This window comes from Somniosus microcephalus, chromosome 15 (assembly GCF_052327205.1).
Source record: "Somniosus microcephalus isolate GS21.2 chromosome 15, FLI_Smic_1.0, whole genome shotgun sequence".
Classification (NCBI taxonomy): Eukaryota; Metazoa; Chordata; class Chondrichthyes; order Squaliformes; family Somniosidae; genus Somniosus; species Somniosus microcephalus.
Genome location: NC_141001.1, coordinates 29,894,696 through 29,919,354, shown reverse-complemented (window position 1 = coordinate 29,919,354; position 24,659 = coordinate 29,894,696).

The following is a 24,659-nucleotide window of genomic DNA, read 5'->3' as shown; positions in this document are numbered from 1 at the left end:
ACAATCCCACTGTATCAAACCCCCTCCCATTGTATAAAATCCCTCTGTATCAAACCCCCTCCCATTGTATTCAATCCCTCTTTATCAAACCCCTGCACTTTATTATGGTTATGTTTATGTTAATGTATTACAAGCCAAATGTATGTTGAATGTTTAAATGTCTTAATCTAAATGTACACTCTCGGGAACCGTAAGCCTACATTTCGTTGTACTGCACTTGTGCACTAACAATGACAATAAAGTTGATTATGATTATGATTGTTTCCAATCCCACTGTATCAAACCCCCTCCCATTGTATAAATCCCACTGTACCAAACCCCCTCCCATTGTATAAATCCCACTGTACCAAACCCCCTCCCATTGTTTCCAATCCCACTGTATCAAACCCCCTCCCATTGTATAAATCCCACTGTACCAAACCCCCTCCCATTGTATAAATCCCACTGTACCAAACCCCCTCCCATTGTTTCCAATCCCACTGTATCAAACCCCCTCCCATTGTATAAATCCCACTGTACCAAACCCCCTCCCATTGTTTCCAATCCCACTGTACCAAACCCCCTCCCATTGTTTCCAATCCCACTGTACCAAACCCCCTCCCATTGTTTCCAATCCCACTGTACCAAACCCCCTCCCATTGTTACAATCCCTCTGTACCAAACCCCCTCCCATTGTATACAATCCCTCTGTACCAAACCCCCTCCCATTGTATAAATCACACTGTATCAAACCCCCTCCCATTGTTTCCAATCCCACTGTACCAAACCCCCTCCCATTGTTACAATCCCTCTGTACCAAACCCCCTCTCATTGTATACAATCCCTCTGTACCAAACCCCCTCCCATTGTTTCCAATCCCACTGTACCAAACCCCCTCCCATTGTATACAATCCCTCTGTACCAAACCCCCTCCCATTGTATACAATCCCTCTGTACCAAACCCCCTCCCATTGTTTCCAATCCCACTGTACCAAACCCCCTCCCATTGTATAAATCCCACTGTACCAAACCCCCTCCCATTGTTTCCAATCCCGCTGTATCAAACCCCCTCCCATTGTATACAATCCCTCTGTACCAATCCTCCTCCCATTGTATACAATGCTACTGTATCAAACTCTGTCCCATTTACCCTATTGTTTACAATTCCAGTGCATCGTACCCTGTCTGATTTTCACCATTATATGGAATTCGATTGGATCAGCCCTCTTCCTATTCTTTTGTTACGCACTTTGAGGCAAGGAATTTTTTTTTAAATGTACTTGAAATGCTTTCCTGTTACTGACAAAAAAAATGGGCAGTTGCAATTGTTTGAGTGATTTGTGGGGAAAGAATAATCTCGCAGTACGTGGCATTGTTATAGGGAACTGTTGCAGGCCAATGATCAGGGTAACACGAGAAATCCGGTTGGAGCCCCACCTACTGGAGTAACAGGGAAATATCATAGGGAAAGAGTCACAACAACCTGTGGAGAATCTTCATAACATTTTTCAAAGGAATGAACAATTCAGGTACTGATTTGAAATCTATTTCATTATTGCCGATCATAAACATCACCCCCAACATTCTCCTGATGTTCTCGGATCTATGGGTGGCATGAGGATAGTGAAGAGTCAATTATGTATAAAATATTTCCCAACCCTGATTGCTATCCAATGTCCAATGACCCTGCTGGAAAGTGAATGCATGTGCGTTGAGTGTGCGCACAATCAGGCTCATTGGCAATTGTCTGAGGCTGAACCAGACCGTTCACAACCTTGGTGTCGTATTTGACCCCGAGATGAGCTTCCGGCCATACCATCACTACCTACTTCCACCTCTGTAACATCACCCGACTCCGCCCCTGCCTCAGCTCATCCAATGCTGAAACCCTCAACCATGCCTTGGTTACCTCTGTTCCAATGCTCTCTTGGCCGGCTTCTCATCTTCCACCCTTCATAAACTTGAGGACGTAGAAAACTCTGCTGACCTTAACTCATACCAAGTCTCGTTCACCCATCATCCCGGTGCTCGCTGACCTACATTGACTCCTGGTCCAGCAATGCCTCAATTTTAACATTCTCATCCTTGTTTTTAAATCCCTCCAAGGCCTCGCCCCTCCTATCTCTATAACCTCCTGCAACCCTACAAACCTTCGCGATCTCTGCACTCCTCCAATTCTGACCTCTTGCGCATCCCTGCTTTTAAGGGAATTTCAGAGCTTAACGTCTAGGCAGCTGAAGGCTCTTGACCAAGCTTTTGGTCATTTGTCCTAATATCTTCTTACGTGGTTTGGTGTCAAGTTTTGTTTGATAACACTCCTGTGAAGCGCCTTAACACTAGACATCCGGTTAAAGGTGAAATATAAATGCAAGCTGTTTTTGTTCCAAGATCAAACAGCCCGCTTACCTGTGAAGAATAACCATGATGGATAAAATACTGGAGGGCTGCTACACCTGTATTACTGAAACCAAATGTGTGTCAGCGCCCTCCGGAGCGGAGGAGGGAAAGACGGAAAAAAACATCATCTGTTGCGACCGATCTTTAGTTATTTACCAACAGTTCATGGGTCTTTTCTTCGCAGAGCAGGTCAGATGGCGTGCTGCTTTAATATATATTGGCCCAAATCTTTCTGGTGTTGAGATACCGCGGCAAACGTGGGAGTCGAGACCAGAGCGATTGAAAACACAACTGCTTTATTCCAACCACATGACAAACAGGAACTAGAAAAGCCCGCGCATCCACTTAAATACTTCCCAGACAGGAAGTGCTCCCGGCAGCCTGTCCCTGCGGGAAACAAGTTGCTGGAGGAAAGGGCCCCCGGCTGGGGGCTTCTGCTTAGACTGTCTGTGCCGCCGTGAGCAGATTATGTCCAGTGGTGGCGTGTCGCCACAGAGCTCCCCCCAGAATCCGCTTAGGAGGAGTGGACGAGTCGTGACGGTGGTCTAATGGTTCTGCTGCAGCGGCTCTGAGTGGTCGCCGGTCTGGTTGGTTGGGTCGGGCAGTTCGCCGCCGGCTGTGCTGGCTTGCCGGGGGGACGGCCTCTAGTTGGAGGCTGGGCCACGGGGACCTGTTCCCCTGGTTCTGTGTGTGCTGGTTTGAGCCGGTCGATGGAGACTGTCTCGACCCTGTCGCCGAGTCGCAGCTTGAAGACCTTGTCCCCGGTTTGTAGTACCTCGTACGGGCCGTCGTACGGGGGTCGCAGGGGCCCGCGGAGCGCGTCGTGTCGCACGAAGACGAAGCGCGCCTGCTGTAAATTTGGCAGGACGTGAGGTGCGAGTTCGCCGTGTCGGTTGACCGGAAGTGGGCCGAACTGCTGAGCGGAAGAGAAAGAGTCGAGCCGCTGCTGTTCGGCCGACCAAGGCTTGGTCGGCTCCGGAAGGAATTCGCCTGGGACGCGCAGCGGTTGTCCGTAGACAAACTCCGCTGCCGAGGACTGGAGGTCTTCCTTGACCGCGGTGCGTAGGCCGAGTAGCACCCACGGTAGGCGGTCAGTCCAGGTACTGTCCTGCAGGCCGGCGCGGAGTGAGGCCTTGAGTGACCTGTGGAAGCGTTCACAAAGTCCGTTGGCCTGCGGGTGGTACGCCGTGGTGCGGTGGAGCGTCACCCCGAGGTTGCGTGCTGTGGCCGTCCAGAGTTCGGAGGTGAACTGGGCGCCTCTGTCGGAGGTTATGTCGGCTGGTACGCCGAACCTCGCAACCCAGGTGTTAACGAACGCCCTGGCGATGTCGGCTGTGGTGGTGGAGGTCAGCGGCACTGCCTCAGGCCAGCGTGTGTAGCGGTCGACCATCATGAGGAGATAAGTTTGGCCTTGCGATGGCGGCAGGGGACCGACGATGTCGACGTGTACGTGGTCGAAGCGGCGGCTGGGTACCTCGAAGTCTCCCAGGGGTGCTTTGGTGTGCAGCTGTACCTTAGCCTGTTGGCAGGTGAGGCAGGAGGTGGCCCAAGTCCGAACATCTCTGCTGAGGCCGCGCCAGACGAAGCGCTTGGAGAGGAGTTTGACGGATGCGCGGGAACCCGGGTGAGAGAGCCCGTGGAGCGCGTCGAAGACGCGGCGGCGCCAGGTCTCAGGGACGACCGGCCTGGGTTGGCCGAGTGAGACGTCGCACGTGACTGCCGTGGCTTCGGGCCCGTGCGCGACCTTGGCTAGGCGTAGCCCTGGCAGGCTGGTAGCCGCCGAGAGGAGGTCTGGGTCCGTGAGCTGGGCCGCTGCTCGTTGTGCGTAGTCGACCGCGAGGTGATTCGCACAGATGGCGGGACGGGAAAGGCAGTCGGCGACCACGTTGTCTCTACCGGAGACGTGCTGAATGTCCGTAGTAAACTCGGAGACGGCCGCGAGCTGGCGTTGCTGCCTAGCGGACCAGGGTTCGGTGTGCTTGGCCATCGCGTATGTGAGTGGCTTGTGGTCCACATACGCGGTGAAGGGGCGGCCTTCCAGGAGGAACCTGAAATGGCGGACCGACAGGTGGAGTGCGAGAAGCTCGCGGTCGAAAGTGGAGTATTTGACCTCCGGGGGACGCAGTTGGCGGCTGTAGAAGGCAAGTGGCTGCCACGCGCCATTGACCCACTGCTCGAACACGGCCCCGACCGCGTGGTCGGAGGCGTCGGTGGTGAGCGTGACCCGGGCATCGGCCCTCGGGTGCGCGAGCAGAGTGGCGTCGGCGAGCGCGTTTTTGGTGGCGTCGAAGGTGGCTGCCGTGTCAGTGGTCCAGGCTACGTCCATCTTGCCGGATTTTCCTCAGAGGGAGTCGTATAGGGGCTTCATGAGGGCTGCGGCTCTGGGGATGAACCTGTTGTAGAAGTTCACCATCCCGAGGAACTCCTGGAGGCCCTTGATGGTTGTGGGGCGGGGGAATTGCTGGACGGCCTGCACCTTGTTGGGCAGGGGGACGGCCCCAGCAGGGGTGATGTGGTGACCGAGAAAATCGATCTCGGTTAGGCCGAATTGGCACTTCGCCGGGCTGAGGATGAGCCCGTTTTGGGCTAGGCGCCCGAACAGGATGCGAAGGTGTTCGAGGTGTTCCTGTTTGGAGGAGCTGGCCACGAGAATGTCGTCTAGATAGACGAATAGGAAGTTCCGGTCCCGGAGGACTGAGTCCATAAGGCGCTGGAAAGCCTGGGCTGCATTCTTGAGGCCGAAAGGCATCCTCAGGAACTCGAACAGGCCGAATGGGGTGATGACGGCCGTTTTGGGGATGTCCGCGGGGTGTACGGGGACTTGGTGGTAACCGCGCACCAGGTCGACTTTGGAAAAGACGGTTCGTCCGGTCAGTCGGGCCGAGAAGTCCTGGATGTGTGGCACCGGGTATCGATCGGGGGTGGTGGCGTCGTTGAGGCGGCGGTAGTCCCCGCAAGGGCGCCAGCCTCCGCCGGGCTTGGGGGCGATGTGGAGGGGCGAGGCCCAAGGGCTGCTGGAGCGGCAGATGATGCCGAGTTGTTCCATGTTGGTGAACTCGGCCCGCGCGATTTCCAGCTTGGCCGGGTTGAGTCTGCGGGCGTGGGCAGAAACTGGGGGGCCGGTGGTGGGGATATAGTGTTCCACACCGTGCTTGGCGGCTTTGGCCGAAAAGGTCGGGTTAGTGAGGGCGGGAAACTCAGCTAGGAGTGCCGAGTAGTCGTCCGTGGCTCTGACGAGGCAGTAGGTCGTCAGGCCGGCCGAACGGGCCGGGGTAAAGGCGCCGGGGATGGGGGCCATAGTGTTGATGTCGACGAGGCGGTGCCTCGGAATGTCGACAAGGAGGCCGTGGGCGCGTAGGAAGTCGGCGCCGATGAGTGGGCAGAGGACCTTGGCTGTGAGGAACTCCCAGCGGTAGCGGCGGCCCGCGAGGTCGAGCGTGACCATGCGGGTGCCATATGTGTGGATTTCAGAGCCGTTGGCTGCAGCCAGTGTGATACCCCGTGTGCCGCGTTGGATCTCGAGGGCGGAGGTGGGGGTGATGCTGTGCTGGGCCCCTGTGTCGCACAGAAATCGGCGGTTGGTTCTGTCATCAGTGACGTACAGTAGGGGCTCCTTCTGCCCCGCGGCCATCGCGGGGGCCGGTGCGGGGGGGGGTTTGAAGGAACACGATGGCGTGCAGCGTTGAGCCCTAGCGCCAAAACGGGTGTGGTAGTCGCAGTGACCCGGAGTGGTAGGGCGGTCGGGCCTAGCGGCCCGGGAAGACCGCGTGGTCGTTGCCGTGAGGTCGGGCGCGACGTCGCGAGCGGCCTGTGCAGAGAGCAGCCGGTCGGCCTTTTTGGCTATATCATTCAGGTCCGTGGAGTCAGACTCCACAATGAGCGGGCGGATGCTGGCAGGGAGCTGCCGAATGAAAAGCGTGCGAAAAAGGGCGCCGGGATTTTTGTCGTCTGAGAGGGACAGCATGTGGGAAAGCAGGTCTGATGGTGAAGCGTCACCAAGGCTGGGGAGGTCCAGGAGTTGGCAGTGGCGCTGGTAAGAGGACGTTTGAAATTTTTTAAGTAGCGCAGCCTTCAGATGTTCGTACTTGCCCTCCGTTGGTGGATTCTGCAGCGCTGCCCAAACCTTGGGGACTGTAGCGTAGGTGAGCGAGGCGACGAGGTAGTCGTACTTCGTGGCGTCGACTGTAATGCCTTTCAGCCGGAATCTGGACTCAGCTTGAACGAACCAGGCTTCGGCGAGGTTCTCCCAAAAGTCTGGTAATTTAACCGTGACTGCGTTTGTATCCGCCATGCTAGCTTAGGATTCGTCCTGAGCGTCGGGGTCACCAGTGTTGAGATACCGCGGCAAACGTGGGAGTCGAGACCAGAGCTATTGAAAACACAACTGCTTTATTCCAACCACATGACAAACAGGAACTAGAAAAGCCCGCGCATCCACTTAAATACTTCCCAGACAGGAAGTGCTCCCGGCAGCCTGTCCCTGCGGGAAACAAGTTGCTGGAGGAAAGGGCCCCCGGCTGGGGGCTTCTGCTTAGACTGTCTGTGCCGCCGTGAGCGGATTATGTCCAGCGGTGGCGTGTCGCCACACTGGAAAAATAATGGCGAGTTCACGCTGCATGCTGTTAGTAATGCACAAATCATCCAGCAGGTCCAGGCGAAGAAATGATATGTTGTGAGTGTGAATCGCCATAACTTGTTTGTCGATTTACGCCGCAGCGCCAATTGCCTTGTACAAACGACATCTCGCCCTCAACCTCTATGTTATTTTGAAGACTTATTTGGATTTGCACATTAAACTTGCCGCAGAAAGTTAGGGCTAGTAAGTACCCTTTTAACAAAGTGATAAGTATGAATGCAATGCCAATCAACCTCTCTGGCCTAGAAAGGGAACAATTTAGACTGTTGAGTCTCAATCCTGAATCTAGTAAAATGTTAGAGATTTAAAAAAAAAAAAAATTCTTACTTTTACTTTCTATCTCTTTTGTCTCTCTTAATTCAATCTTTCTTTCCCTCTCTTTATGTCTCTTTCTGTACCTGATTTAACTCTAATTCACCCTCCTTCTCTGTTGTTCCTGTTTTTTTCTCAATCCTTAAATCTCATTGGTTAATGAGATACACTGTTGGGTCTGCTAAGGTCCCAGATGCCTCATTGCTCTCACCGTGCCCTTATCAGCACGCACTTCCAGCAGCTTACAGGGCAAAATATTTTCGAGCTGAAGGGTGATGGAAAAAGTCTAACTAACAGGACACGCCGCGAGATTCCCCGCTCCAGCAAGATTTGAGCCAAGGCCCTTTGGGGGCTCTGTGATGAGAAGTAGTCTGACAAGTGTTGGCCTGTTTTGCGTTTTAATTTCAATTCAATGGCAGCTCCACAGAAAGAAGACAGCTGTAATACGTGAGAGTGCGAATGTTAAGATAGAGAATGTGTACTTAGAAAAACTAGGCTAACAGTCAGCTGTCCTTCATTCTGCCAGGGCCATTCACACTTCATCTAGAGCCATCCTTTGTTCCTTGAATGTCTCTGAATGTCTCTTAATCGCTCCTGCTTTCTATCCTATCACTGACCTTCCCTTTTGTTCTTTCATCCCCGCCCCCTTTTCCCAGCCCCCACTTACTTTAAAATCTATCCCTTTTCATGCTTTTTTTCCAGTTCCGACGAAGGGTCTTCGACCTGAAACGTTAACTCTGTTTCTCTCTCCACGGATGCTGCCCTGGCCTGCTGAGTTTTTCCAGCGTTTTTTGTTGTTATTTCGGATTTCCAGCATCTGCAGTATTTTGCTATCGTCCTAGCAGTTACAATGTTGGCCCTTGTTGTATGAAAAGAGTTCAAGCAGATGTGGAGGGCTGGGACTCAAGTGCACTGATTGTACTGGAAATTTTGCATCTGTCAAAAGTGATATCCTCGGTTCAGGCGCTCTGTATTGGCCCATGAAAAGGTTGCTAACAAGCAATCCTAGGAATTCATCGTGGACTTAACTGTGCTTGTGAAATCTAAATTGCCGTTGATTTAAAATGAGAATATGAGAATTCGGAATTGAACAACATTTTTTGCTGCTATCCTTTCCTGCACAGTGTAAATCCTTTCAGGAAATGTCATAGGAACTACTCTGAGCTACGGTCAGTCATTACACCACTAACACTGCCCTGTACCACAGTACACAGTGTGCCTCCAGTGTGATCTCCATCTGCAGAATTACACATGTGATCTCAGAAGAGTTTCCTCTACAAAAACACACTGACTTGTACAATCTGACTCCTGGGAGAGCCCCCTCTTCAGAACGGCAGTAACCTCTACACCATGTGACTCCTATGAGTGGTGTAGTGTCACTACAGATCCCTGGATACAAAATACAGAAGACTTGGCTGTAACATCTGCAGCCAGAACTCTCAGCTATAAGCAGTGCAACTCTCCCTATAGATCACACTTAACATTTTCTATAAATGGCATTTGTGTGAGTGTCAAACTCCATAGAACTCAGTACAGGCTGCCTAGTGTGGACATGTATCTGCCATGACTGCCAATCCCTACTTCAATGAGTTCAAACATCTCTTTAGAAACATTTAAAACTATAGAATAGTTTTATTTGGAAATACACAAGGCTATCTCTCCCCCCTTGCATGAACAGAAAAAAATTCAGTATTCAACTAATCCTTGAATTATGCTTCATAAATGTTTGATGCACTGCTGAATATTTCATACAGTTTTACATGTTTTTATGGAGATATGTGTCAGAGGGAACATCTGACAACCATCTTAAACATCTATAAGGATGTTCCTTCCTCATTAATAATAGTTTAATTCTGCATGTATTGAATTATGAGAGATCTGCTTAAAAATAATTATTTTATGCTGAGAAAATGATACTTTAAATCGCAGCCTAAACTGCTATTGTCAAATGTTTCAAGTTATAATAGGTAATGTATTCTTTATTAACATTATTATAACATTAAAGGATTTCAAAATCCCTAATATGCAAATTCAATTTTATTTTCTCACTTTATTTTCTGCCCATTCTGAACAGACTGTTCCACAAACGATGCCCTGCTTGAATCTGAACAATTTTGATTTAATCTATGATTATCCTGTATGCACTAATAGACTGCGACCGCAAATCAACCAAAGAAAGGGGAATAGGTGCTACCATCAGTGCTGAGTGAAAGGATCATACCATTAAAAGTGGATACAAGAGCACAACTGAATGCCATGTACAAGCAAGATTGTAGCATAGATTTATTGCAGGCGATTGAGATAAAAATGACAGGATACTCTGGATTAGATGTGCCAGTGAAAGGTAGGTACAGTAAGTGTAAGAACACTAAGCACAAGCTGTCATCTGTAGTGGCGACAAAAACTGTGCGGACAATGGATGAGGTCGTGTGAGCACTGAATGCTCTTAATCACACACATAGAATTGAGCTATTTGATTGGCTATTCAAAGCTGTTAACTGGTCAGCTATCTAAGACATTATTTTTATAGTAATCTCACCAATCTATAACTTCAGACTTTGTTCACTTCTGTAGTCACTCTGCATCCATGGCACTGATTTACAGGAATACTATGGCTGGAATTTTCCGGGGTGTCAGTGGGCAGGATCGGTGGCAGGTCGGGTGGTAAAGTGGATTTTTTTGACAGCGGGTCGTGACCCCGCTATCAACCTGCTGCAACGCTCCTTTCCAAATGTCTGGTCTGTCAGCGCTAAGCAGACCCGACAGGCAGCAGCGGACGACCCAATTAAACTCATTATAATATACTTAACAGACCCTCAACAGGCTTTTTTAGCTTACTTTTTAACTTTAACTTCATGGCCATGGGAACCATGCTGTTCGGGGACCACGTCTGTCAACCTGAGGCGGGAGTTCAGTGGCCATTGTTCCAGCTGATTACTTGACTGCTTCAAATGTACAGTAAAAGCTCCCACCTGACAGATCATCACTTTCCTCAGCCACAAGCTGTTTCTCACTCCATTTCCAGCACAGATTCTGCAGGCTTTCCACTTTCCACTCTCCATCCACTCTCACCTCATTGGAAGAACTCTCTCACCATTGACAGAATGTTTGCCACCTGCCATCTATTCCATCAACATGGGTGCCCTTTATATTGTCTCACCTTGCTCCTCAGAATTGGACCACGATCAGCCCCACCACCAGCAGCACCAGGCACACCAGCAGCACCAACAACAACCTTCTTTGCAATCACGTGATGCTGCACAGGACACAGGGCATCAGCACCTGAGCACATTGCTGCCCGGGAGGCCAGCGATGGCCTCACCATGGCCAGATTTACTTCACTTGACACTGTACACCCTGGCTGCTGCATGATGCACCAGGTTGGCACCACCCCACACCAACACCATAAAGCATCCCTACAATGTCCAAGCCATTCCTTTCACACTCACCACCATTGCCGGGGTACCGTTATGTCTCACCATTCACTGCAACTCAATAAGCCACTTCCAAAGGTGCACACAAATCTGTCCAAGAATGGAAAGTGTTGAAAATAAAGCTTTCAATATTTGACACCATATTAACAGAAACTTTACATGAACATTGGATAAAACACCCAAGTAGCTATCCTTGTGTGTTGTTAGTTGATATGATTGCACTAGGATGAGGGTGAGTGTGAGGGTGGCTAGTGAGTTGGGGAAGTGATAATGTAGATAGAGAGAGATGGGTGGAGGTGCAAGGTAAGTTGGTGTGAGTAAGCATGTGCAGGAGTAGGGTAGGGAAGGCAGAGTAATGGGGATGTAATGAGAGGCACAGGAGGATGAAGGTGACTGTGGCATTGTACTAATGTTTCGTGATGTAATAAGATCATTGAAAGGTTTGCGCCACTGCATCCAGGTCCTCCTGACAACATCCCTGCTTGTGACCTCCTCTGCAATGTGCAATGAGGCTGTGTTGATCTCCTGAGGAGGTCTCTTCCACCTATGGGAAGGGAAGAGGGCCTCCCTGCATGCTGTGACTCCCTCCATAAGCATATGAAGGGAGTCATGGGAGAACCTGGGTGCAGCCATGCACCTCTATGCAGCGATTGTCAGTGTTTGCAGCACTTCAAGGCTATAGAACACTGACAGCACAACATCAAAAGTAAGGTGGCCATGGTCCCTTTAAGGAAACCAGCTAATGACACGTCATCAATGATGTCACCAGACCCACTTCCTCTAATTGGACCGGGAAATGCGTTGGGTGGGCTTAACAAGCCCTATCAACATAAGTTAATTTTAGGCAGCGGGATGGAACCAGCAGCGGGGTCGGGACCCGCCACCAACATCGACCTCACTGGACCCACCGAGGTAAGGAAAATCCCGGCCATTGAATTTCCTGTTAATCTTTGTTAAGTAACTCTGTCCATTAATAATTTGCTATGCAATTGCTAGATAACTCTGATTACGTTTATACATGTCTATTAAGTGTTCATGTACCCAACTTTAATGTTAAATTGTGATTTGTAATGAATAAATAGTTTTTAGTCCATAACTTGTGGCCTGGCTTCTACCTTGATGATTTGGCAAGAAAGAGCTTAACTCAGCAGCTTAAAGGTAACCTAATCGATGGTTAGTAAATGAAATTGATTTTGATCCGAACTGGTTAGTGTAAGGTGTTTCAGCGAGCCAGATCAGTCATCATATATCCCTAGATCTCTGCCGCGAGGTGAAACCCCAGACAGTTCCTTAGTAAAGAGTTAAAAGAGGGAATTAAGGATTTATCTGGTTCCTCGGCATATATTTGTCGGGATACCAAAACCTAACCTTCTTACAACTGGGGCATCCATGAGACTGGCCAATGACCAAAGGCACCTTCCCCCGATTGCACATTTGAGATTGGCAGCTCACTGCGCTGGGCTTCACTGCAGGGTTGCAAACCCTGCAATATCTGGTTCTCCGAGCCATCACATCACTGTGCTGCTTGTCAATTTAGGATTTTCTAAACCTAAGAAAAGTTTGTTTTTAACAGCAGCCCCAGGACTGTAAGCATCTGTGTTGAGTGTTTTATTCTTTGAGTGCCTGTGTTCCCCTCAGTTCAATAATTTCACTGACCGCTACACTCATTGTTTATTGGCGTTAATGTTCAGACATAAAGTAGGTCTCGCAATCGAAGCCCAGAGGGTTTTATTGGAAACAAACAACACAGCATATATGTTAGTATTGGAGCATGCATTTTCTTTAGAATGAAAATAAAAGCTTTAATCTAATACATTAAAAATAAACTTTGCTTATGAAAACTGCACAAGTATCTCAGTATGAAATGCTTGTAGGTATGCTAATAGTTAAAAGGTTATGTTAATGTTAACATTTTTTAGAGAAACTTTCAAAATGTCTTAAGCTGCCCAGTTTCTAAGCAGAACATTAAAGGTTCAAACTTCAGGCCACTTATTTTGTGTGACCAAATTGTGAGCTGTTTCTGTGGGTATCCTGGGGACGAAAAATACTATGCAATCTCCTATAGAAGTCATTATTTCAAATTTATTTTTAATTCCCGTGTGTAAAAAGATAAGGCATATACATTCACATCGTTGTTCATAACCCAGTTGTGACTGTCACTTGGGAGTTAACCTCCAAGTACCCCTCCATGTCACATACCATCCTGACTTGGAAATATATCGCCGTTCCTTCATCGTTGCTGGGTCAAAATCCTGGAACTCCCTCCCTAACAGCACTGTGGGAGTATCTTCACCACACGGACTGCAGCGGCTCAAGAAGGTGGCTCACCACCACCTTCTCAAGGGCAATTAGGGATGGGCAATAAATGCTGGTCTTGCCAGTGGTGCCCACATCCCGAGAATGAATTTTTAAAACTGGTCGACATCACTTGTGGAGATGTTTATCACTCCGTACTACAGCCAGCAATCAGCTGTCGGTAGCCATGAATTGCCACCATCTGGCTCTGTCTTGGAAACTCTCCTAGCTATCAAAGTTTAATAGTTGTCATTGAAAATCAGCCATGTGCTATATCTGGAGTAGAGGAGCTTGACCCTTGGCATCGATTCCCATGACTGAGTTGGGATGGTTCGTGGATGCTCATTGGCCTTCCTTTGGTTTCCGTGTAAGGTGCCTGACCAAAAAAATGCTGATGATTTTGCTGAGAGTGCACACAGTGGAAACAATCTATTATTATTTACTTTATCATAACCCTTCATTATCTTGAGGACCTTTATCAAGTCACTGCTGAGCCAGATCATTATTGAACCTTGTCTAATGATGTCTGGCATAGTCTACAAGTAGATAGTCTATAAGGCTTTAAGAAAGAGGAAAGTCCATAACATTTTAACTAAGCTGTCTTTATTCAGGCTCTGCTCCAACACTGGGCTGACTGATTGTGTTAATTTTATTATTTTCGATCTTCAGGTTTATTAAAGTGACTTTAACATACAGACTGTTCAATATAAATCATTTCAATCCTGAGAAACACTCCAATCAATAACAGTTCACAGTTCTAACATATTTGGTTAGGAACAATGCTGGCCCTGAATTCTCTCCAGTAATCTTCACTCTGAACTTCTGCTGGGCCAAAAGTATAATATTAGTGCAATTACCATGAAAACAAATTAAAACACCCTCACACAATTTTATCTTAAATTAGTCCCGATCTTATTTCTTGTACTGAGCTGGACTTCACACGTACCTCTATGGGAATGTGAAAAACTCAACCTCTGGATCCTGTTCTCATGCTGGTTTATCCTCACTGTTTTATTTTATAATAGTGTCACAATGCTTAAATTAAGAGGCTTTTTGTTAACTTTCTGCAAAAAATGTATGAAGTTTTGGTTGGAAGATTGACGTTCAGTGTTGAATTTAATGCTGCCAATTTGTATATATTTAAAATATTGAGCTAACTTTTACTAATTGCTGTTGGTGTGTTAGTGCTTTGATTGGTTCAAGTATTCAAAATTTCCTGAATCTAAGATTTCTTTGCTTAATAATAAGGCCAAAAATAGTACAAAGTAAATTATAATTAAAAATAAACAACTTGCTCAGTCTCAGGAAGTGGGTGGAGGAATCTCTCTACTGCAGAATACCGTGCAGACAGAACATCACCAGATCACGATGCCATTACACTGGGGAAGCAGAATGGCACTTTGCTGGTGTACTCGAGAGGCTCAAATGTCCAGGACACTGAAGGACTGGGATACCTCCATCTTGGCGTACTGAGGCACTGAAATGTGAAGAATCTGGTAAAATAAAGGACAATGATTTGGGATTTATTTATTTATTGAAAAAGGTAGGCAAGGTGATTTCCTGCCGATATGGGTCAGGTCATCTCTGGGAAGCTGCCTAGTACAGAGTAGATACTTCAGCATAAGGAGGAGAACATGGGCAGCAGCATCATCTCATGGCACTCTCACCTAGCAGTTGGTTACACTGTAGTATTGGTAGAGAACTGGCATTAAATCGAATCAGGTGGTTATTGTGCAGCATCAAAGGGATTTGGCTTCCATTTTTGGGACAGACCAGTTTCTTAAGAACAATCAAGAATAAATACCGTGCTCTGAAAGCCATGACTGAAGTCCTGCCTTGTTTCACACTGGGCTATGCTGCCCCTGATGCAGACTAACTGTTACAGTACACATTTTTTGCAATATTCTCTCTTTCTTTCTCTCTCTCTCTCTCTCTCTCTTTCTTTCTTTCTCTTTCTCTCTATTCCTGGTCCTCATGCTCTCCTCAATTTACTGCAAGTTAAAAGCAAAAAAGTTTACTTTTTAATACATGGTTCGCAGGCTATGCATGAATTAAAGGAGTCTTTCCTGTGGCACCTCTTAATTACCTTACCACTGTTCAACATTAGCAGGTTCATCTTTAATGGTTTTATTGGAAGTAGGTGTTGCAGAGATGAAAAACACTATACGAGCCAAAAAAACTTCAACACGAGCCAGGGTAGAGGCCTGGATGTCTGGATATTTGCACATCATATATTACCATGAACCATCAATGTTAATGAGGATATTTTCTCAATGTTGATATTCCTTTTGCTTCAAGAATCTGCTACATCTGCCTTGAGCTGTTATCATCCAAATATGAATCTTAATTATTTATTAGCAGCCATGGCCTGCAAAATGGGGGGTGTCTGACTGTTCTTTCATAGCAACACTTCATTGTTCTTTCATAGCAACACTTCATTGACTGTAATATTCCAGATTTATTCCAATTAATTTTATAGCTCAGTAGGACTGAGAAGATTCAAGCCTAATCTGGTAGGTTGGAGACAGAGCCTGGAGGAGTTCTAGTTAGTGATAAAGTATCATCCGCATATAAAGCAATCTTGTGGCTTCAGGCTTCTACCCCATTCCATGCCATACTGTGGTAAACTCAGCTAACTGCTGTGTTTGGTTCTAAGTCACCCACTGTCAATGCCATTTTCCCTTTGGTGTAGATCTGATAAAGTATCTGTGGCAACAGTGGAATTAGCTTTAACAGTCCATAGACAGTCTGTGCACTCTAAACTATCTCCCTGAAGAAAACTTATTCTGCACTAATTTGCCACTACTTTGAGCAGGAAAATCATGTTAAAACCAGTATCTGAATTATACTAAAAAAGGGTACAGGAAACTCTCATTTAAACGGCACCTAAATATCTGGAATTCTCTATTAACCGGCAAAAATCATACTCCGAAAACGACACCTCAATAACCGGAAATGTTGCCGAGTCCAAGTCCGAGTCTCCCGCGGTGGCCGAGTTAGTCAGTGGGGGTAGTTCTCCAAACTGCCACTACTCAGCTTCTTGGCGCTGTCGGAAGTCCGAACACCTCAATAACAGGAGTCTGACTCTCCCGCGCTGCCGGTATTCTCTTCCGATCCGCCATTTTTCTGAGTGCCTCCCGCACTGCTGGTAGTCTCTTCCGATCCGCCATTTTTCTGTGTGTCTCTCCATCTTTATTGTGAATTATCTCCCCCATCTTGCATTACGGAATTCCCAAAAGTTGGTCCAAGCAAAAGGAAGAGAGTGGTGTTAACTTTAAGACAGAAAATCGAGATATGCCAACGACTAGAAAGGGGAGAGAAGCGTATCAACATTATGAATGAATTCAAAATCGGTTCGTCAACAATCCATGACATCAAATTGCAGAAGGATAAGCTGCTCAAGTTTTATTCAAGCTCGGAGACATCTAAGAGTGTGGAGAAATGGCATACGCTTCGTAAGCCTAAGCTTGAAGAGCTGGATACTGTGCTTTATGAGTGGTTTTCTCTTAAGCGTTCAGAGGGTGTTCCACTTTCCGGACCCATGGTAATCGAGAAAGCGAAGGATTTCTATGTAAAGATGGAGCTCACTGACAAGCGTGCTTTCTCAGAGGGATGGCTAACGTGCTTCAAGTTACGGTACGGGATACGACGACTCAATATTTCCAGGGGGAATAAATCAGCTGATCACGACGCCGCAGAAGAAGACTGCAATTATTTCAATCGGCAACTCCATATTCTGCATTCCACCTTTCTACAAAAAAGGCAAGAGTCCACTAAGCAAGCAGACATCCGGGACATGTTTAGGAAAGCTTCCAAAAGAGTTGAAGCAGTGGAAGTGCCTGAAGAACCTGTTGAAGTGCATGATCCTGATGACCCAGCTGGCATGGATATTCCTGATGAACCAGCTGACTTGGAATAAGCGTACAGACAACTACAGTACTGTATACAGTCGTTTACTGTATAAGTTTTGTTTTATTGTTAAGTAATTAAAGAGTTATGGATTACCCTCAACTGGCAGTACTGTACTTAATCAAGCATCTTCCACCATCCATTTAACACAACATTCTGTAGGTGAGTACCCAATTACTGTATACTGCACATTTCTTGATTTTTTAATTTTTGTTTGTTAAAAATAGCCTCGGTAGATAACCCTCTCCGTCATCCGGAATTTTTAATCAACCGGCAACATCCCAGTCCTGTCGGTGCCGGATACCAAAGAGTTTCCTGTACTTTGTTTGTTCCCAATATGTATACCCTCGCATTTCTGGTATTTTCCTTGTAAATCTTCTCTGCACCCTCTCCAGTGCCTCCAAATCCTTTTTATAACATGGCGGCCAGAAGCATATGCAGTACCCTAAGTGTGGTCTAACCAAGGTTCGATACAGGTTTAGCCTAACTTCCCCATTTTTCAATTCTATACCTCTAGAAATAAACCCTAGTGCTTGGCTTGCTTTTTTTTAATGGCCTTACTAACCCGTGTCGCAACTTTTAGTGATTTGTGTATTTATACTCCGAGATCCCTTTGTTCCTTTACCCCACCTAGACTCGCACCCTCCAAGTAATAAGTGACCTCCTCATTCTTCCTAACAAAATGTAATACCTCACATTTATCTGTGCTGAACTTCATTTGCCAATTATAGAAACATAGAAGATAGGAGCAGGAGTAGGCCATTCGGCCCCTCGAGCCTGCTCCGCCATTCAATGAGATCATGGCTGATCATCCAAACTCAGTACCCTGTCCCTGCCTTCTCCCCATATCCCTTGATCCCTTTAGCCTTAAGAAATATATCCAACTCCTTGAATATATTTAATGAATTGGCCTCAACTGCCTTCTGTGGTAGAGAATTCCACAGGTTCACCACTCTCTGGGTGAAGAAATTCCTCCTCATCTCTGTCCTAAATGGCTTACCCCTGGTTCTGGACTCCCCCGCCATTGGGAACATCCTTCCTGCATCATTATATGCCAATTCTGCAAGTTTATTAATGTCCTCCTGTAATTTGTTGCAGTCCTCCTCAGTATTGACTATCCCACCCAATTTGGTGTCATCTGCAAATATAGAAATTGTGTTTTTGATTCCAAACTCTAAATTGTTAATATAAATTGTGAACAGCAGTGGTCCCAGCACTGATCCTTGTGGAACACCACTACCCACCTTCTGCCACTGTGAATACACCCTTTATCCCTACTCTCTGCTTTCTGTCTTGAAAATTTGCACCATTTTCTGTTTGCATTTTCAATCTTTATACTTCTCCAGGTTTTGTGCAGTCTTGGTGCTTGGTGAGTGAGAATTCTTACTTTATTTTCTCTTCTATTCTGTTCTTGAACTGTTAATTCACAAAACTGCAATGTGAACATTAACTGGAGGAAAGCAAATCTAAAGAAGAATGACTAAAGTTATATAAAAACAGAAAATGCTGGAGATACTCAGCAGGTCAGGCAGCATCTGTGAAGAGAGAAAGGTAATCGACCTGAAACGTTAACTCTGTTTCTCTCTTCACAGATGCTGCCTGACCTGCTGAGTATCTCCAGCATTTTCTGTTTTTATTTCAGATTTCCAGTATCTGCAGTATTTTCTTTTTGGACTAAAGTTATATGTTCGATAAAGAGAGAGAGAGTGGGTTGGTATCTGTTGTAAGGGACAAATGTTCTTCAGCTCACATAAGCAACTCCTTGTCAGTGAGTCTTTGTCATGCCTCACAAATTTACATCCTTTGTCAGCCTGATAGCTGTAATGTATATACCTTTAAGGGGGGAACTACTTTGTACAGCTCATGTATACTGTAGTACTGGCAGTGACCACACCTGTATATAGCACTGAGTAGTAATCTGTACAGGCAGTTCCACTGTGAGCCACGTTGAGTAAGCACCTGTTGTACCGTTTCTCCTGCAGTCTGTGTCTTATTATACCCAGACACAACATTGGCGACAAGGCAAGTTCGAACCTACCTGCAACTCTGCATCACCTCCCGGGGATTCGTTCCTGGAGATCAGTGGATTGGAGGTCAAGGCCAGAGACTCGGGCGTCGACCACGGACAACCGCCCAATCATCCAGCAGAGACTCGAGAATTGCGGGGGAGGCTGTTGAGAGCCAGGCTTGGCTTTCCAGTCAAGGTGGTCCAGCGAAACGGGCTGGCAACAGGTAGTGCGCAGACCCTTCCCGGACAGTGGCGGGCTAGAGCCCGACCGAGCGGCACAGCAAAGGGCCGAGCAGCGTCGACGGGGGAGAGAGAGAGAGGGGGGAGAGAGAGAGAGTGGGCAGAGCGCACAGGGCGCAGCCGGTGTTCAGGGGCCGAGCAGCGTCGGAGAGAGGGAGAGAGAGACGCGCAGAAACCCGCGAGGCGCCGCCATTGCCACGAGGACCGCCGAGAGCGGCGTTGGCAGCAGTGCAGGAGAAGCGCGCGAAACCTACAGGGCGCCGCCATTGCCACGAGAACCGCCGGGAGCGGCGTTGGCAGCAGCGGGGGAGGAAGGAAAGCGTGGGAGACGCCATTTTAAGCCATTGGGAGACGCCATTTTAAACCACACCCAAAATGCCGAAGAGTGGCAATATCACCGCATTTGACAATGAAGTCGAAGATTGGACTACATATGTCGAATGAATAGAGGTGTACTGCAAGGCAAATGAGGTGTCGGATGACAAGAAAGCGTCGGTATTGTTAAATTTAATGGGTGCAAAGACGTATGGTTTATTACGAAATCTAGTAACCCCAACAAAGCCAATGGAAAAGAGTTTTGAAGACATGGTAACGATACTACAGGAACATTTAAACCCCACACCACTGCTGATAGCAGAAAGATTCAAGTTTCACAAACGGAACCAGCATAAGGATGAAAGCAATGCTGATTATTTAACAGAACTGTGCAAACTATCGAAACACTGCCAGTTTGGAACGGGACTGGCAGATACCTTAAGGGACAAGTTTGTGTGTGGGCTTCAAAGTGAAGGACCCAGAAACGCCTTTTATCTGAAAAGGACCTTACGCTGGAAAAGGCTTTCAGTATTGTGGTATCATATGAAGCAGCAGCACGGGGCGCTGCAGAGATACAACAGAGACCGCAAGAATATGGCACAAACAAAATGTCATATGGAACAGAGAAGTGCTATCACTGCGGCAGAACAATACACGACCAGAATGATTGCTGGTTCAAAGACAAAGTGTGCAGACAGTGTGGAAAAGTAGGACACATAGCACGAGTCTGCAGGTCGGGAAAGAAAACCAGCAATAAGAAACCTACCAAAGAAAAGTACAAGAAGGTACATAAGATGACGGAGAATAGTTCAGACGAGCAAAAGAGTGATAACGACTCCGAAAGCAGGGAACTGAGTTGTCTGAAACTACATAATGTGATCACAACGGAGGATCACCGAAACATTTGGGTCACTCTCAAGATAGCAGGAGTTCAGGTAAAGATGGAATTGGACACAGGATCAGCCCTAACAGTCATAAACCGACGGGACTACGAGCGGCTATTCTCACACATACCCTTGAGAGACACAATAATTATTTTGAAGACGTACACGGGGCAAAAAGTCTACCCCAAAGGAAAAATAAGGGTGACCGTTATATATAACGGTAAGGAAACACCAAAACTAGACCTGTATGTATTGCAAGATGGAGGACCACCATTACTGGGACGTGAATGGATCCGGAAAATACAACTGGATTGGCATTCCATACAGGCACTGACTGTGGCTGACAAAAAGGATGACGACATCACACCTGGCCGACTGTCAAAGATCCTAACTGACGCGAAAGAAGTGTTCCAGCAAGGACTCGGAACACTAAAAGGCATGACAGCGACGATTAAAATGGAAGAAAACGCAAGGCCAAAATTTTTTAAGGCCAGACCGGTACCTTATGCGATCCGCCCAGCCGTCGAAGCAGAGCTGGAGAGTCTGGAACGTTCAGGTGTACTGTCCAAGGTAGACTGGAGCGAGTGGGCTACACCCATCATCCCTGTGATGAAAAAGTCGTTGAGCAGCACGCCTGGGGAACCAAGGAAGTTTCGCATCTGTGGGGACTTTAAGGTAACAGTGAACCCGGTCCTTCACATCGTCCAATATCCACTTCCGCGGATTGAAGATATTTTTGCCTCGCTATCTGGAGGGAAACGCTTCACTAAGATTGATCTGGCCCAGGCGTATCTGCAAATGGAGGTAGAAGAAGCATCAAAAAAATACCTCACGATCAACACCCATAAAGGTCTCTACCAATACAACCGGCTGGTATTCAGGGTAGCATCAGCTCCGGCTATTTGGCAGAGGGCAATGGAACAAGTCCTGCAAGGGATCCCAGGGACCCAGTGTTATTTGGACGACATCCTGGTCACGGGCGAAAATGACAGTGATCACCTTGCCAACCTGGAGCAGGTGCTCACTAGATTGCAGGAATATGGGCTCCGAGCTAACCGCCCCAAATGCGAGTTTTTTAGAAAACAGATCTCGTATTGTGGCCACGTTATCGGTAAAAGAGGGGTTACATAAGTCCCCAGAGAAGATTGAGGCAGTAGTCAAGGCTCCAGCACCGGAAAATGTGTCACAACTGAGGTTGTTCCTCGGGCTGGTAAACTACTACCATAAGTTCTTGCCAAATTTGTCTACAATACTACACCCACTGAACACCCTACTGCAAACTGGGGTGCCATGGAAGTGGAGTGACGAATGTAGACGAGCTTTCCAGAAGAGCAAAACACTAATCACATCGAAAGAGGTATTGGCCCATTACAACCCGGCATTACCAATTCGGTTGGCATGTGATGCGTCACCCTACGGCATTGGAGCGGTGCTGTCGCACAAATTCTCGGACGGCTCAGAGAGGCCAATAGCCTTTGCGTCACGATCACTAACCTCAGCCGAGCGTAACTACGCCCAGATTGACAGGGAGGCCCTCAGCCTAGTGTGGGGAGTGAAAAAGTTCAATCACTATCTGCACGGGCAGAAATTCACCTTGCTGACTGATCACCAGCCTCTTGTCTCCATTTTTAATCCAAAGAAGGGCGTTCCGGTGATGACTGCGCAACGACTACAAAGATGGTCACTTTTTCTAGGGGCGCACCACTATGAGATTGAATATAAGGGCACGAAACAGCATGGAAATGCTGATGGGCTATCACGCCTGCCACTGCCTACTGCGGAGGAAGCACCAGCAGTGCATCCTGTCGAAATATTCCATTCGACTACAGTTGAATACCTACCGGTAACTAACGCTTGTATCGAAAAGGAAACCCGAAATAACCCGACACTGTCTCGGGCATATGATTTGACGGTGAAGGGATGGCCAGCACATGGCAACTCGCTGTTGCCAGCATTCTCGACAAGGAGAGAACAGCTGTCAGTGTGCCGGGGGACCTTGATGTGTGGATCCCGAGTGGTAATTCCACCCAAGTTAAGGGATAGAGTGCTCAATGAGCTTCACGTGGGTCATCTGGGAGGGGTAAAAATGAAAAGCCTAGCCAGGGCTTATGTGTGGTGGCCGGGGATCGATAAACAAATCGAGAACCTGACCAAGAGCTGCTCAGGATGCCAGAGAGTCCAAAATGCACCACCACGGGCCCCTCTACACCCATGGGAGTGGCCCTCATCTCCATGGCAACGGGTGCATATTGATTTTGCTGGTCAATTCATGGACTCAATGTTTTTAATAGCCGTGGATGCGCACTCGAAATGGCCTGAGGTCATCAAAATGTCCTCCACCACCACGGAGAAAACTATTGCAGTCCTACGGACCATTTTTGCCAGGAATGGCTTGCCAGGACAGATTTGCTCCGACAACGGACCACAGTTTGTGTCCGAAGATTTCCGGAGGTTCTTGAAAAAGAATGGGGTAAGGCATTACACATCCGCCCCGTACCATCCAGCCACAAATGGATTGGCTGAGAGGTTCGTACAAACCTTTAAGGCGGCAATAAAGGCTATGTACAATGACAACATTCCGCTGCAGCACAAGGTGGACAATTTCCTGTTTGCGACACATGCAGTCACCAACCAGGCCCCAGCCATGATGTTCTTTAACCGAAGGTTAAGATCTCGCCTGGATTTGCTCAGACCAAACGTACGAAGAGATGTTGAGAGTGAGCAATTCCAGCACATCCATGAGAAGCCAACAAGGAGCTTCAATGTAGGGCAACCAGTCTTGGCCCGCGACTACCGAACAGAAAAATGGCAGCCAGGAACGATATGCACACGGCAGGGCCCACTAATGTACACAGTGGACGTTGGGGAGAACATCGTGAGACGCCATGCTGACCAGATCCTAGAGTCACAGGAACAAGTCAACCCCATGCCTCGCCCATACGTACCTGGTGATGAACCCGAGGTACAGGTCGCATCTACCCCAGAAACAGTAGCATCGGAAGCTGATGAACCAACCGACGACAGGGGGCCAGAATCGCCTCCGCACCAAGAGCAAGACACTCGGGAAAGGCGTTATCCAGAAAGGATCAGGAAGCCTCCCCAAGGACTGAATATATAAATAGACTATTTTCAGCTAATGTTGCATGTTAAAAGTGTTAATTGTAATTAGTTTGATATTTAATTGTTAAATGAGTGTTATGGTACTGTTAATCTAAAAGGGGGGGAACTACTTTGTACAGCTCATGTATACTGTAGTACCGGCAGTGACCACACCTGTATATAGCACTGAGTAGTAATCTGTACAGGCAGTTCCACGTTGAGTAAACACCTGTTGTACCTTTTCTCCTGCAGTCTGTATCTTATACCCAGACACAACAATAGCTACTGCTGATGGTGTTAGAGCAGGTGAGGCAAAGTTTGACTGTAGCAGTCCTGTCTGTGTGAGAAGAGCTGAACAAACTTGGCAGCTAACATAAACAGAAACTCAAAAGTCTTTTATAAACACATAAAGGGTAGTCAAAAAATGGTGTGGCTGCTTAGGGACTAAAAAGGAGATCTTCCTGTGGAGGCAGAGGGCATGGCTGAGGTACTAATGAGTACTTTCCATCTGTCTTCACTAGAGAAGAGGATGCTGCCAATGTCACAGTAAAGGAGGAGGCAGTAGTGATATTGAATAGGATAAAAATAGACAAAGAGGAGGTACTTAAAAGGTTGGCAATCCTGAAAGTTTTAAAAGTCCCTGGTCTGGATGGGATGCATCCTAGGTTACTGAGGGAAGTAATGGTGGAAATTGCGGAGGCTCTGGCCACAATCTTCCAATCCTCCTTAGATATGGGATGGTGCCAGAGGACTGGAGGATTGCAAATGTTGCACCCCATTCAAAAGAAGGGAGGGGGATAAACCCGGCAACTACAGGCCAGTCAACCTAACGTCGGTAGTGAGGAAACTTTTTGGACAATAATCTGGAACAAAATTAATTGCCATCTGGAAAAGTATGGGTTAATAAATGAAAGTCAGCACAGATTTGATAAAGGCAAATCGTGTTTGACTAACTTGATCGAGTTCTTTGGTGAAGCAATAGAAAGGGCTGATGAGGGTAATGCGGTTGATGTTGTGTATATGGACTTTCAAAAGGCCTTTGATAAAGTATCACATAATAGACCTGTTAGCAAAATTAAAGCTCATGGGATTAAAGGGACAGCAACAGCATGGATACAAAATTGGCTGAGGGACAGAGAGCAGAGAGTAGA